General features: G+C 37.6%; 1 protein-coding gene across 1 annotated transcript in view; it reads right to left on the bottom strand.

Moving 5' to 3' along the window:
- Positions 1-9,600: 9,600 nt before the first annotated feature.
- Positions 9,601-12,285, bottom strand: part of LOC121166448 (N-terminal EF-hand calcium-binding protein 1-like) — a 102,242-nt gene continuing 99,557 nt past the window's right edge. Inside the window, exon 6 of the mRNA XM_040995570.1 lies at positions 9,601-9,634. The gene's annotated coding sequence lies outside the window, so the exon portion shown is untranslated. The remainder of the gene's footprint in view (positions 9,635-12,285) is intronic.

Consider the following 12,285-nt stretch of genomic DNA (forward strand, 5'->3'; position numbering starts at 1 on the left):
CAAGTCCATTTTCCCACCAACATTTTGAAGCACTGCTGTATAATGCTTAGTCTAAAAGAAGTGATTTGCAAAAACTATCTTTTTACTAGCAATTAGCTCCTGTGCTTCATCTGTGCCTTCAATTCAGGTCACAAAATGCAAGAGAGTGCTGCTGGCACAGGAGGATTCCACACGCTGTAAATTGAGCACCTCTACAAGGAGATTCTGAAATCCCAAAACCCAGGAATCTGAAACACGACACAAGTGGAAAATTCCATACCTGACCTTGTGCAATGATTTGCAGTCAAAATACCCTGTTTCACTGTTAGTGGAAGGTAGGCTAGTACAGCTACTATGGAAGTCAATATGAAGAGTGATAATAGATCTAAAAATTGATCTGCCAAATGACCCAGCTATTGCAATTCTGGGAATAAATCCACAGGAAGTAAAATCTGCATATGAGAAAATGACCTGCACTCTACATTTACATCAGCACAATCTACAATAACAAAGACGTGGAAACAACTCAGATACCAGTTTAAAGAGAAGTAAAGAAACTGTGGCACATCTATTTTATGGAATACTACTCAGCCAGTAGAAAGAGTGAAATTCTACCATTTGAAACAAAATGGTTCCAACTAGAGATCAACATGCTTGGTGAAATAAGCCAATTCCTAAAGGGAAATGTTATATGTTCTCTGTCTATCTATCTATCTATCTATCTATCTATCTATCTATCTATCTATCTGAGAGAAACATACATATATGTAAATATAGTCATCTAGCAGAACAGTAAAGACTAGCATATCAAGATGTGAGGATACAAAGCAGTATGCATCTCTACTTGCAAATCAAAGATGGACTTCCACAGAAACTGTTAAATATATCCTGATGATGCTAGACCCTCTGCCATTGTGTATCCCTACAATGCCAGGATATATTTAACTAGCAGAATGATGGACTTACGATCAATTATGAAAGACTATACTACAGGGGAAATGAGTAAGGAGAGGAGACTGGGTGGAGACCCCAAAGCCTGTGGAATTGTATGACAAAATTAATTAATTAGTTAATTAATTAATTAATTTAAAAATTTACCCCCAAATTGTGAAAATTACATTCCAGCAATGAGTATATAAGTATAAATAAAAATTAATGTATTTATTCTGCTTAGTTTTGGGATCCATTCGCAGTATGTGCACAGGGTACCCAATTGTGCATCTGTGTTGAGCCGATCCTTTGGCTACAGCCCAAGGCCATACAGGTCTCCTCTAGGCATTTTGCACTGAATCTTTTAGGGCAGGGGAAAAGGTTCAAATTATTTTTCTGGTTAGATTCTGTCTATCAAATAGGCAACCATTGCTTTTCCTATTGTGTAGGAAAAACTGCAATAAAATGACTAGACAGTAGCCATTAGTAAAAATGTTTTGCTTAAAAAATGATTGCATGGGGCTCAGCACAGTAGCCTAGTGGCTAAAGTCCTCTCCTTGCACGTGCCAGGATCCCATATGGGTGCCAATTTGTGTCTCGGGGGCCCTGCTTCCCAACCAGCTCCATGTTTGCAGCCTGGGAAAGCAGTGTAAGATGGCTCACAGCCTTGGGACCCTGCACACACATGGGAGACCTAGAAGAAGCTCCAGTTCAGCTTTGGCTGTTGCAGCCCCTTGGGGAGTGAATCAATGGATGGGAGATCTTTTTCTCTGTCTCTCCTTCTCTCTGTAAATCTGACTTTTCAATAAATAAATACATTTTTAAAATTCCCTTTTAAAAATCATTGTATCATTTGAGTGACATTACAGGCTTTTTTCCCCTTGTATTTATTATTTGATGTCTAACTACTTGGAATACCGTGTGTATGTTACATAGCTCTTGGAAATCAATTAAACTGGACCCGAGGGACCCCTCTCCATCAATGTGTACACTTTTACTTATTGTTTTTCAAAAGATGGCTGTGCTTCCTCATTGTTGAGATCACTGTCTAATCTCGCCTCTGACACCAGAGGCGCTGGATCACTCTCCTGCAGCTACTTACCCCACCTCCTTTCTCTGTGCTCCCTAGCGGCTTGTAGGAGTATAGATACTGTCAGTGCAGGTGATCTGTTTTGATCATCTTAATAAGAAGATGGTTGACTAGGAGCTATGCTTCCTTTTCAGCGCTTCCCCTATACTCTGATGAAATAATTTTTCTTGAGTTTTGATAATTCTATTATTGTGCTCGCTTCGGCAGCACATATACTAAAATTGGAACAATACAGAGAAGATTGATAATTCTATTATTGACAGACATTTGGGCCTTCATGCAATTATATGTACATCTGTCCATAAGTAGCAGCTTGTCAGTCATTGAAGGAAATATCTGATATGCTCTCAGAAACAGACCTGTGTGTTACAACCAGAAACTTGGTTTTCACAGATCAGCACAGAGAGGTGTCTCTACAATGAAGGGGAATTTTATGAATTACTCACATTTATTATTTTTTATGAGAATGGCAAACCTCTGAGTTGAAGTAAAAAAGTTTCTTCTGAAAGTTCACATCCCCAGTTTTTACGAAGATTATTCATTAGCCTTGTTTCTAAAATTTTTTTTTTACTCTACCTTATAAAAACATTTGAGCTGTTATTTTTTTAAAAAAATAATTTATCATATCTGCATAAAGCACCAAACCACATATTTCAATATTGTTTCCAGTGACAAAGGCTAAAATTCAGGAATTATCTGGGAGGTCAGAGTATCTTTTGATAGCACATGCGGTGCTAGACCCTCTACACATTTCCTTCTTTTTTCCTTCTCAGTATCCTTGTGAAGCAAGAAATTCACATAGGATGAAGAGAGAAATGAAGCGAAAGACACTAATTTAGAAATATTCTGGCAAGGAGCACAGCCAGCAATCACATTAAGTGTAATCCGAGTATGAAATTTTTCCTTCAGAGAAATCTCAAGATACTCCTGATCTGCACAGTGTGAAGGTGCGGTTCTCCCTGTTGGGTTGTATAGGAATATAATGCAGAACTCGAGGATGAGACTGACAAGGAAAAAAGCACAGGCCACCATCTGGTACCATCAGCTGTCTTCTCTTCTAAAAGAGAATTTACCTCTGTATAGCATTATCATTATGAAAATATTCAGGTTGGGAAAGCCAAACAGAAATATTAAGGAGCATAAGCAAATCTGCGATCTGCATGCTTTCTCTGATGCTTATACTGTCCCCATGTAGGTGCTTCTATTTCTCCTTTCTGCTGGTTAGATTACCAGCATGAGAATGACACTTCTGTTTCTAAGAAACTAAAAGTATTACTCACCTGCACCTACCATGTTCTGCCACAGTATAATCTTGGTGACAGCTCTCAAAATGTCGGAGCAGAGGATTGTAAACTGAATATGTGTAACACACAAGCCCAGTTTAAAAGTTCAACAAAATGGATTAAGGAAAAGCTCAACTGTGGGGAAACTTAATGGTGACATTTTTAAAACCCATTTTTACAAAATACAAAACCATAAGAATACCATGATTGAAACTGACAATTCATTTTTTCTTCAGTCCTCCTCGGTTGGCCAAAACTGCATCCAAGCCCCTCATAGGAGCCACTGACCTCTGGTACCAGTGGAATCCAAAACCAGATAATCAATTCAAAAAATAATCTGCTGCTCCTGACAATCAATCATTCCAAGTTGTAGGAACAATTCGGGTGGAAATTCAGTGAATCTTGCTCCTTGTCACCTTTTCCCTATCTTCTTGGGATAGACCCATTTGGACTCTAACCTGGGCACATATTGGCTGTGGTTATCAAATCCCTCTTCTCTCCTGGATACTTCATAAACACCAGTGATCTGCATTATAATCTCAGCTCTTCGGGAACCAAAACATATAGTTTAAAATTTTCCTGCATGCATAAACCAGCTGAACAATAGCTGCAGATGTTATCCTGAGACAGAAAAAGGGGACTTCAAGTGAATTGGGATGACAAACAAGTACGACACGAAAGGTACTATCATGGGAATATGCATGAAGTGGTTTGAGAGCACTCAGTTCTCTCTGGGAGGGTCAAAATCAGCTACTCAGGAGAAGGGCCATTTGCACCAAATCCTTAGTATCACAAGTCAGATGAAGAATAGGTGGATAGTCCTGAGCCAGGATGTGGGGAAGCAAAAGCAATGTCATCCCCAAAGAAGGGCCATTATAGGGGAGGACCAGTGAAGAGAGAGAGAGAGACCGTGGGGAGCATGAGAAGTTGCAAGCAGGTTGACCAGTGGCAATACTACACAGACATGAGAAGGGATGCCAGGTAAGGAGAGAAGGTTCCAGGCAGAGGCTGGACTTCTTCCTGAGGGAAAAAAGGGAGCCATTACAAGACATAGGGAAAATGATGGAAAGTCTTGATTGTTGGAATGATTTCTTAGCCTGCAAGTCTGAAGACAACACTAGACTCAAAGTCATGAAGCAGGTAACCTGTAACAAGTAATCTTAGCGAGAGTCATGGCGGCTTTGCCATGACCCAGGCAGTGGGGAGAGAAAGATGTGATCAAAATAACCAGATGAAAGCATTAGGACTCGGTGATTGATTCAACTATTAGGGATAAAAGAAGAAAAGAAAGCAAGAAGGAATTGGAGAAGACACAAATATAAAAACAACCTTTTCCTTGGGTGATAGAAATGTAACATTTCTTTTTCACTTAAATATTTCTTTCGTAAAATTTTAAATGTCATATACATTGCAAAGAAAACTTGATAGTAAATGATATTTATGATTCAATGTTTGTAAAAAAGAAATGATGATGCTATCAAATCTTTATTATTATGCTGATATTTGACTGAATCATGTCTTCTACTATAATAGAGATGACACTTGTGAGTTAACTCCTTTTCAAATTCAGTTAACTGAAAGAACAATAATCTGAGGAATATAGAAAGACCACGTAGTCATGTAAGAAGAAAGATTGACAACAGATACATTTTGATGCTCCTGAGAGAACAAAGAAAATCCTCACACAAGTATTTTCTGAACATTGTGTATAACTTCTGTTTCGTTTGGCGTTTTAAGTCAAGAATTCTTGGCCTTTCTCCACTCTGGATGGATTATACAAAAAGTATTCTTGAATAGGAAAATACTAACCTTGGCTTTGTGCTTCTTATTCCATTCTGTAATGTCAACAACCAAAAAAGAATCAGATCAAAGGTGATATTTTTGAAAACTAGAAACTCTCAGTTTTACTTTATCTTTTCTATGTTATAATAAGGATTGTTTGTGGAAAATAAGAGAAAACTTTCTGAAATTCATTCTAAAACTCAGAACAACATGCATTAAACTGTGTGAATAGTACAGCAAAACGTACACAATGATTTTGATTTCAAAGACAATGATTAATTCCTCAGCACCACATGGGTCATGCAATAGCATTATTTTGTGCAACAAGATTTTGATTTTATTTTTCATCCTTTCACATTGGTGATTCTGTAGCATATTGCTTAACTTCATGTTGGTGAATATTTTCTGTTTTTCCTCCCTTTTGTGGACTGTGCTGTGTGGCTCTGTATTTAAGGGGACATACAATAGAAGTATAGCAGGGATTAGCATGCCCAGATGTGGAGACATAGTGTAATATGCATCTCTGCATACAGACCACAGAGGGAATGCCAGTGAAACTGTTGAATATATCCTAACCGAAGGAATCTGGATTCTCAGATATTATCCATGCCTACAATGTTGGGAAACACTTCAGTAGTGGAATGATGGACTAATGACTGTTCATGAAGGACTACCCATTGTAATTCAGAGGGAAATCGGTAGGGAAGGAGGGGATAGGAAATCCCAGAGCCTATGGAACTGTATCATAAAAAAAAAAAAAATCAAAAATAGATTTCTTGATTTTTTAGCTAAGTTTTACAACTTTTAAACCAAAAAAATTAAAAATGATGAAAAATCTATTCAAAATTCTGCTGAAGAACATTTTTCAATTTTTATTTTTTTTTAATTTTATAAAATTTTATTTTGACATTCTTTACATAGTTAATTAGGATAAGAAGGTTCAAGGGCTACAGGAAAGTGGATAATACTAGTATGTTTTCCATATTGTTACCTTCATGTTTAAAGGGGGGTATTTAAGGGAGAAGGCCCACCCAATTTCCCACCCTCCCCAGGTCCCGGATGTAGGGCATGCTCTGAGGTTCTTGCTCAAGTGGTTTTGATATTGCAACAGTTATGAATCTCTGTCAATCTTGCCACTCCAAGCACTATGAGGTCTTCGAAAAATCCACTGATTGACATAGTCCATCATAGCTGAGATGGTTGGTTGACCTGTTCGATTTTTCATTTTTAAGTTGCATATAGTAAAATATAAAACACAAGCTAAAATGACTACATATAATTAAATATTTAATATTTTGGAAAAAAAATGTTAATGATCAAAGCCAGGAATAAAGATTGCTTTCATTTAAAGATTACAGCTGCAGAGAACATTTTCTTATGAGAGAACTAAAAGTTCTCCTAATTGATTCTCATGACACCCACTCTATCTCCTGCTGCCGTTTTTTTCAATGCCCTTTCAGTGCTTACGTTAAATTCTGCAGTTCTCAGCCAATTTCTCTTTCAGGCTGAATATCCACAAACATCAAAATCCCTTCAGGCACAAACACCCTGCAGCCTGCTAAGGTCCGTGAAGGTGCCGTTTTAGTTTCTCATGCTTCTGCTTATCTTCAGCTTAAGCGATTGCCATTCTAATAATTCAGTCAGTCTTCACCCACAGACTTAATTTTTGTTCTTGGAAATTGAGCATAAATGCCATCTACTCCGTGATAACTTTCCATATACACTGGAAAGACTGATAATTCTTACTGCATATTGATTGAACTATCCCTTATCAAAGCTATTCAAGGCTTCATGTTGAGATTGTCCTGTCTGTTACGTGTGTCATGTGGCAAGACTTTCAGGATATTCCATTGCACACTTAAGACTCCTTTCCATTTCCTAGCATGTCATTTATGCTGAAACTGTGACTGAAATCAGTTGACATGGGTTCCCAGCCATTAAAAATGGAACCACGGTGATCTAGTGGCTAAAGTCCTTGCTTTGAATGCTCCGGGGTCCTGTATTGGCACTAGTTCTAATCCCAGCAGCCCCACTTCCCATCCAGCTCCCTGCTTGTGGCCTGGGAAAGCAGTTGACGATGGCCCAAAGCCTTGGGATCCTGCACCCATGTGGGAGACGTGGAAGAGGCTCCAGGATCCTGGCTTCAGTTTGACTCAGCTCCAACCTTTGTGGCCTCTTGGGGAGTAAATCATTGGACGAAAGATCTTCCTCTCTGTCTCTCCATCTGTCTGTATATCTGACTTTCCAATAAAAATGACACAATAAAAATGATCTTTAAAGAAAATGAAAGCAACAGTGGGCAGTTGGCCCGATGGGTAAAATGTCCATGTCCCACATGAACGTCCTGGGCTTAATACCCCACTCAGGCTCCTGACACCAGATTCCTGCTAGGGCAGACGCTGAGTCAGTAGCAATGGCTCCATTTGGCTCTTAGCACCCAGATGGGAAGTTAAGACTGCAATTCAAGGAACATGAGTCTCTGAGTTTGCAGTGAATATCTCACCTGTGTAACCATGAGGGAGGCACTTAAATTCTTTTCACCTGTATTTTTTTTTTCATTTGCTTAATGGAATAATCACAAGAATAGGACTAGAGTAAAACACGAAACGAAAATAAAAGTACATGGGGTTTGGTAAGCACCGACAGCTCAACGAATGTTAGCTATATCATCACATTATTATTGTTGTTGTTTAAAAAGGAAAGCTAAGAGCTCTTCTGGGTGAAGACTCTTATGGAGAGACACCCAGTAGTCAGTTCTCTCACTCCTAGGCGCATAATTAATGAGCACATCTCCTTCCCATATTGTTGCAACCTTATGAGTTGTAGGGTAACTGGTAACAGAAAACCAAGATGTATAATAAATCCAAAGTTAGTTGCATCAAGGACAGTTTCTAAGAGATCTCAGATTTTTCAGTCACCTTGCAGAGCCATGAGTTACAGTTCCCATGTCACCACACAGCCGACAGGTCACTATAAAAGCCATTCCCAAAGGATCATCATACAACAGCATGTGGCCATGAACTCTGTCGTTCTGTTGTCACCTAGGAGATAGCTGTCTCAGAATTATTGCTGTATTTATTCTATTTTGATTATATTAGTACAAAGATAATTTTATTAGAATTCATTGGCCCTTGATATTTAGAATACATTGTTTGCAACAACAAACAAGAAAGATCTTCAACATAATTATAATGATTGACACCTGCCAGATCTAAGAAATAAAACAGACCAATGTTTTTTTTATCTCTAGCTCTGCACTTTCATACCTCAGGCAAAAGAAATGCGTCATATCACATTTTGTTTCCATGACAAAGGTAATCATGTGCTGTGCAGTATAAACCCTATAATGTTTGCACCAACTTTCCCTTGCTCTGCTTTTGATCTTTCCAAGACCAATTCCTCAGAAACAGCGCTGGCTGTGAGTTCACCCAGACAACTGCAGTTCAAAATTATGTCCTTAGGCAAAGTAAACCAATTTCTCTGTTTAAATAGTGTCTTAAGCGCCTTGTACGTTTCCCATCATTAGGCTGACAATTAAGCCTTAATTTCTATTAAGAACATATGTGTTCCATCCAGCGATTCAGGAAAAGATATTAAAAAAAACAGAGTAAAAGATCTCCATGAAGTACATAAACAACTGTTGAAACCACAATTACATGTGGGGACAACTGAAGATCAAGGTAACTTTACACGCCTTATAAAGGAACTGGAAAAGAAGAGTGGGAAGACACCTAACAGGAAGAAAACCTGGGGAGGTGGGAATGCTGATTGCCTGGCTTGATCAGTTTTCACTGTGTGCATATGTTGAAATGTTGCAGTATGCCCTCAAAAATATAAATAGTACATATTGGTCAAAGCTTATAAAAATAGAAGGGAATATGCTATAAGCATGTGACACACAAAAGATTTTCTCACCCATCTTTTGGTAGGATGAGAGAAGGAGCAGTAGGGTTTGGATAATTGGCAGAATCATCTGAAAATAAAAAACAATCATGAGAAAAAGATTATTAATAGGAATCCTTGTGGCTTTATGACACACCACAGGTTCACCTAGGGCTCCGGGTTGCCACAGCTTTAAAGATTTACCAAGCTGCTCTTTTATAAGTCTTCTCAATTTGAGACTATTTCTGAGATCACTACTTGATATTTAATAATCATTCAATGAACCGTTTAAAAAGAGAGAAACTATTGTAAACAATAACAGGTATGACCTGATCCCATCTATCTACAAACCGCAGATTCTTCCAACAAGAATGGAGGGTCTGGCAGAAGAAGATCCCCAAACTGTCTCCTTCAGAGATCAAAGAAAGGTTATTATGAGAATGCCTTTCTATTCTTTACATTTTTTAAAAAAGATTTATTTATTTTTATTACAAAGTCAGATATACAGAGAGGAGAGACAGAGAGGAAGATCTTCCATCTGATGATTCACTCCCCAAGTGAGCACAACGGCCGATGCTATGCCGATCCGAAGCCAGGAGCAGGAACTTCTTCCAGGTCTCCCACATGGGTGCAGGGTCCCAAAGCTTTGGGCCATCCTCAACTGCTTTCCCAGGCCACAAGCAGGGAGCTGTATGGGAAGTGGAGCTGCCGGGATTAGAACCAGCACCCATATGGGATCCCGGCGCGTTCAAGGAGAGGACTTTAGCCGCTAGGCCATGCCACCAGGCCCTATTCTTTTATTCTATTTAAGCCTCACCTACTGCCTGAAGACTTACATATTTTGTCAACACTGATCTTTTTTTTCCATTTTGGATAACAAGGTTAATTATATTAACCTTGGATATTATATTATGTTATATTATATTATATTATGTGATATTATAGGCAATTAAACACATTAGGTATTCAATTATATTGTTCCTGTTTATTTGATGTCAAAAGCCATAATTACACATTTGTATTTGCAATATTTTGTGCCTAAACCTGTTCAAAACTATATTTGGTCCTCGCCTTGAACAAGCCAGGATCCCATATGGACAATGGTTCTAATCCCGGCGGTACCATCCATGTGGGAGAACTGGAAGAAGCCCCTGGATCCTGGCTGGTCAGCTATGACCATTGCGGTCACTTGGGGAGTGAACCATTGAAGAGAAGATCTTCTTCTATGTCTCTTCTCCTCTATATATACCTGACTTTCTGATAAAAATAAACAAATATTAAAAAAATAAACTATATTTGGCATAGCAGGAAGTCTGACATGATTCTGAAGTATAAAATGATTTATTATTGCCTTGTGATAATGACATTGAATTTAAAAGTTATGTAACAAGCATCGGCATAAAATACATCTTTCCAGTTGTGATCAGAAAAATGTGAGGTCAGAATGAAGCTAAAGACTGTTCTCAGATTGGTTGGTTTCCCTAGGAGACGGACGAAATGGTTTGGCGCTTATTGTGGCAATAGATCTCAGTGTTCAAGCTATTTTACCAGCAAAGGAAAATAAATGGTATGTCATAGGTTTCCCAGGAAGAAGAGTTACCCAGGATGGAAGCTGGATACCAGTTACATAGACCAAGCATCAATCATTTTCTAATATCCTACCATTATTTACTTAGGGATAAGGAGAAAGATAATTTATAAAGCAATGGAATTGTGAAAAACAGAAAGCAAAGAATCTTCTGAACTTATGTGAGTTTATCACAAGAAAACCTCAGTACATAAAAGGAAACTGGAATATGTGGAGAATTATGTAAACACCTGAATGTAAAGAGATAATATTATGAAGATAACAGATCTCAAAATTATTTTACAAATTTAGTGGAAAGCCAATTAAAAATTTCCTTGGATCTGGAAAAATATAAAAGTTATGTAAAAATGGCAAAAGAAGAGAAAAATATATTTGAAAAAGAATAAAGAAAGATTGTACCTCATATTTTAAACATACCCGAGTATTTAATAATAAAATAATATGGTGCTAGAAATTATAATTTTATCAATGGCACATGACAGTGAGCTCTGCTGTAAGCATTTGACAAATCATAAACGTGCCTTTTAAAGTACAGGATAAAGAATGATTTGTTCAAGAAACGAACCTGAAAAAAAAACTATCTAGAAAAATGTTAGTTGGGTTCCTAATTAGATGGTTTATGGATTTCCTACAAAGCTCAGAGGGCAGCAATATTTTTGTTTATTACTTTTATTAGCTTTTCTTCAGGATATATTCCACTCTTCTAGTAAGTAAATAATGAAACAGTAAACAGTGATACAGCATGCAATTGAAAATTTATATTATGCACAGTTTGGAACTTTATAAACATTAAGTTTAAAAAAAATTAATGAGGATAATCTTATCGTCTTTATGGTATCAATAAATCAACTGTCCACTTCATTACTTATTTTTCTCTTATTTTGAGATGGGTATATTATCATTTGCAAAAATTTCTCACAAGAATGCCATTAAGAAGAAGAACAATAAGAAAATAGAGTGCATTACAGGACACTGAAAACTCCAAAGCACTGAATACATGGTGCCTGGAATAGACGGTATCTATTGCTTAGGTTCATTTCTTTCTTTCTTCCTTCCTTAATTAATTTCTTTCTTTCTTTCTTTCTTTCTTTCTTTCTTTCTTTCTTTCTTTCTTTCTTTCTTTCTTTCTTTCTTTCTTTCTTTCTTTCTTTCTCTTCCTTCCTTCCTTCCTTCCTTCCTCTTTCTCTCTTCTTTCTCTTTCTTTCTTTCTTTCTTTTTCTTTCTTTCTTTCTTCCTTCCTTTCTTTCTTCTTTCTTTCTCTTTTTCTTTCTTTTCTTTTCTTTCTTTCTTTTCTTTCTTTCTCTCTCTTTCTTTCTTTCTTTCTTTCTTTCTTTCTTTCTTTCTTTCTTTCTTCCTTCCTTCCTTCCTTCCTTCCTTCCTTTTTCTTTCTCTCCTTCTTTCTCTTTTTCTTTCTTTCTTTCTTTCTTTCTTTCTTTCTTTCTTTCTTTCTTTCTTTCTTTCTTCCTTTCTTCCTTTCTTTTCTTTCTCTCTCTTTCTTTATCTTTCTCCCTCTCTCTCCTTCTTTCTTTCTATCTTTGGGTTCAGTCACCTGAGTGCTATATTTGCAGGGAAGAGTCTTCTTAAGGCTTTGTCTGGTGACTTGGCCCAGAATAGTCAGGTTGGCAGGTAAGTAGGGGTGCTGTAGGGCTACAGTACAGGATAAAAAGAAACAATGCCATTGTTCACGGAAGAAGCCACTCCAAGTCCAGAGCCTGCCAAGACTTGACCATCAGCTGTGATGCTCTGTCCTC

This window comes from Ochotona curzoniae, unplaced genomic scaffold, assembly GCF_017591425.1.
Source record: "Ochotona curzoniae isolate NIBS_2020 unplaced genomic scaffold, NIBS_Ocur_1.0 patch14, whole genome shotgun sequence".
NCBI lineage: Eukaryota > Metazoa > Chordata > Mammalia > Lagomorpha > Ochotonidae > Ochotona > Ochotona curzoniae.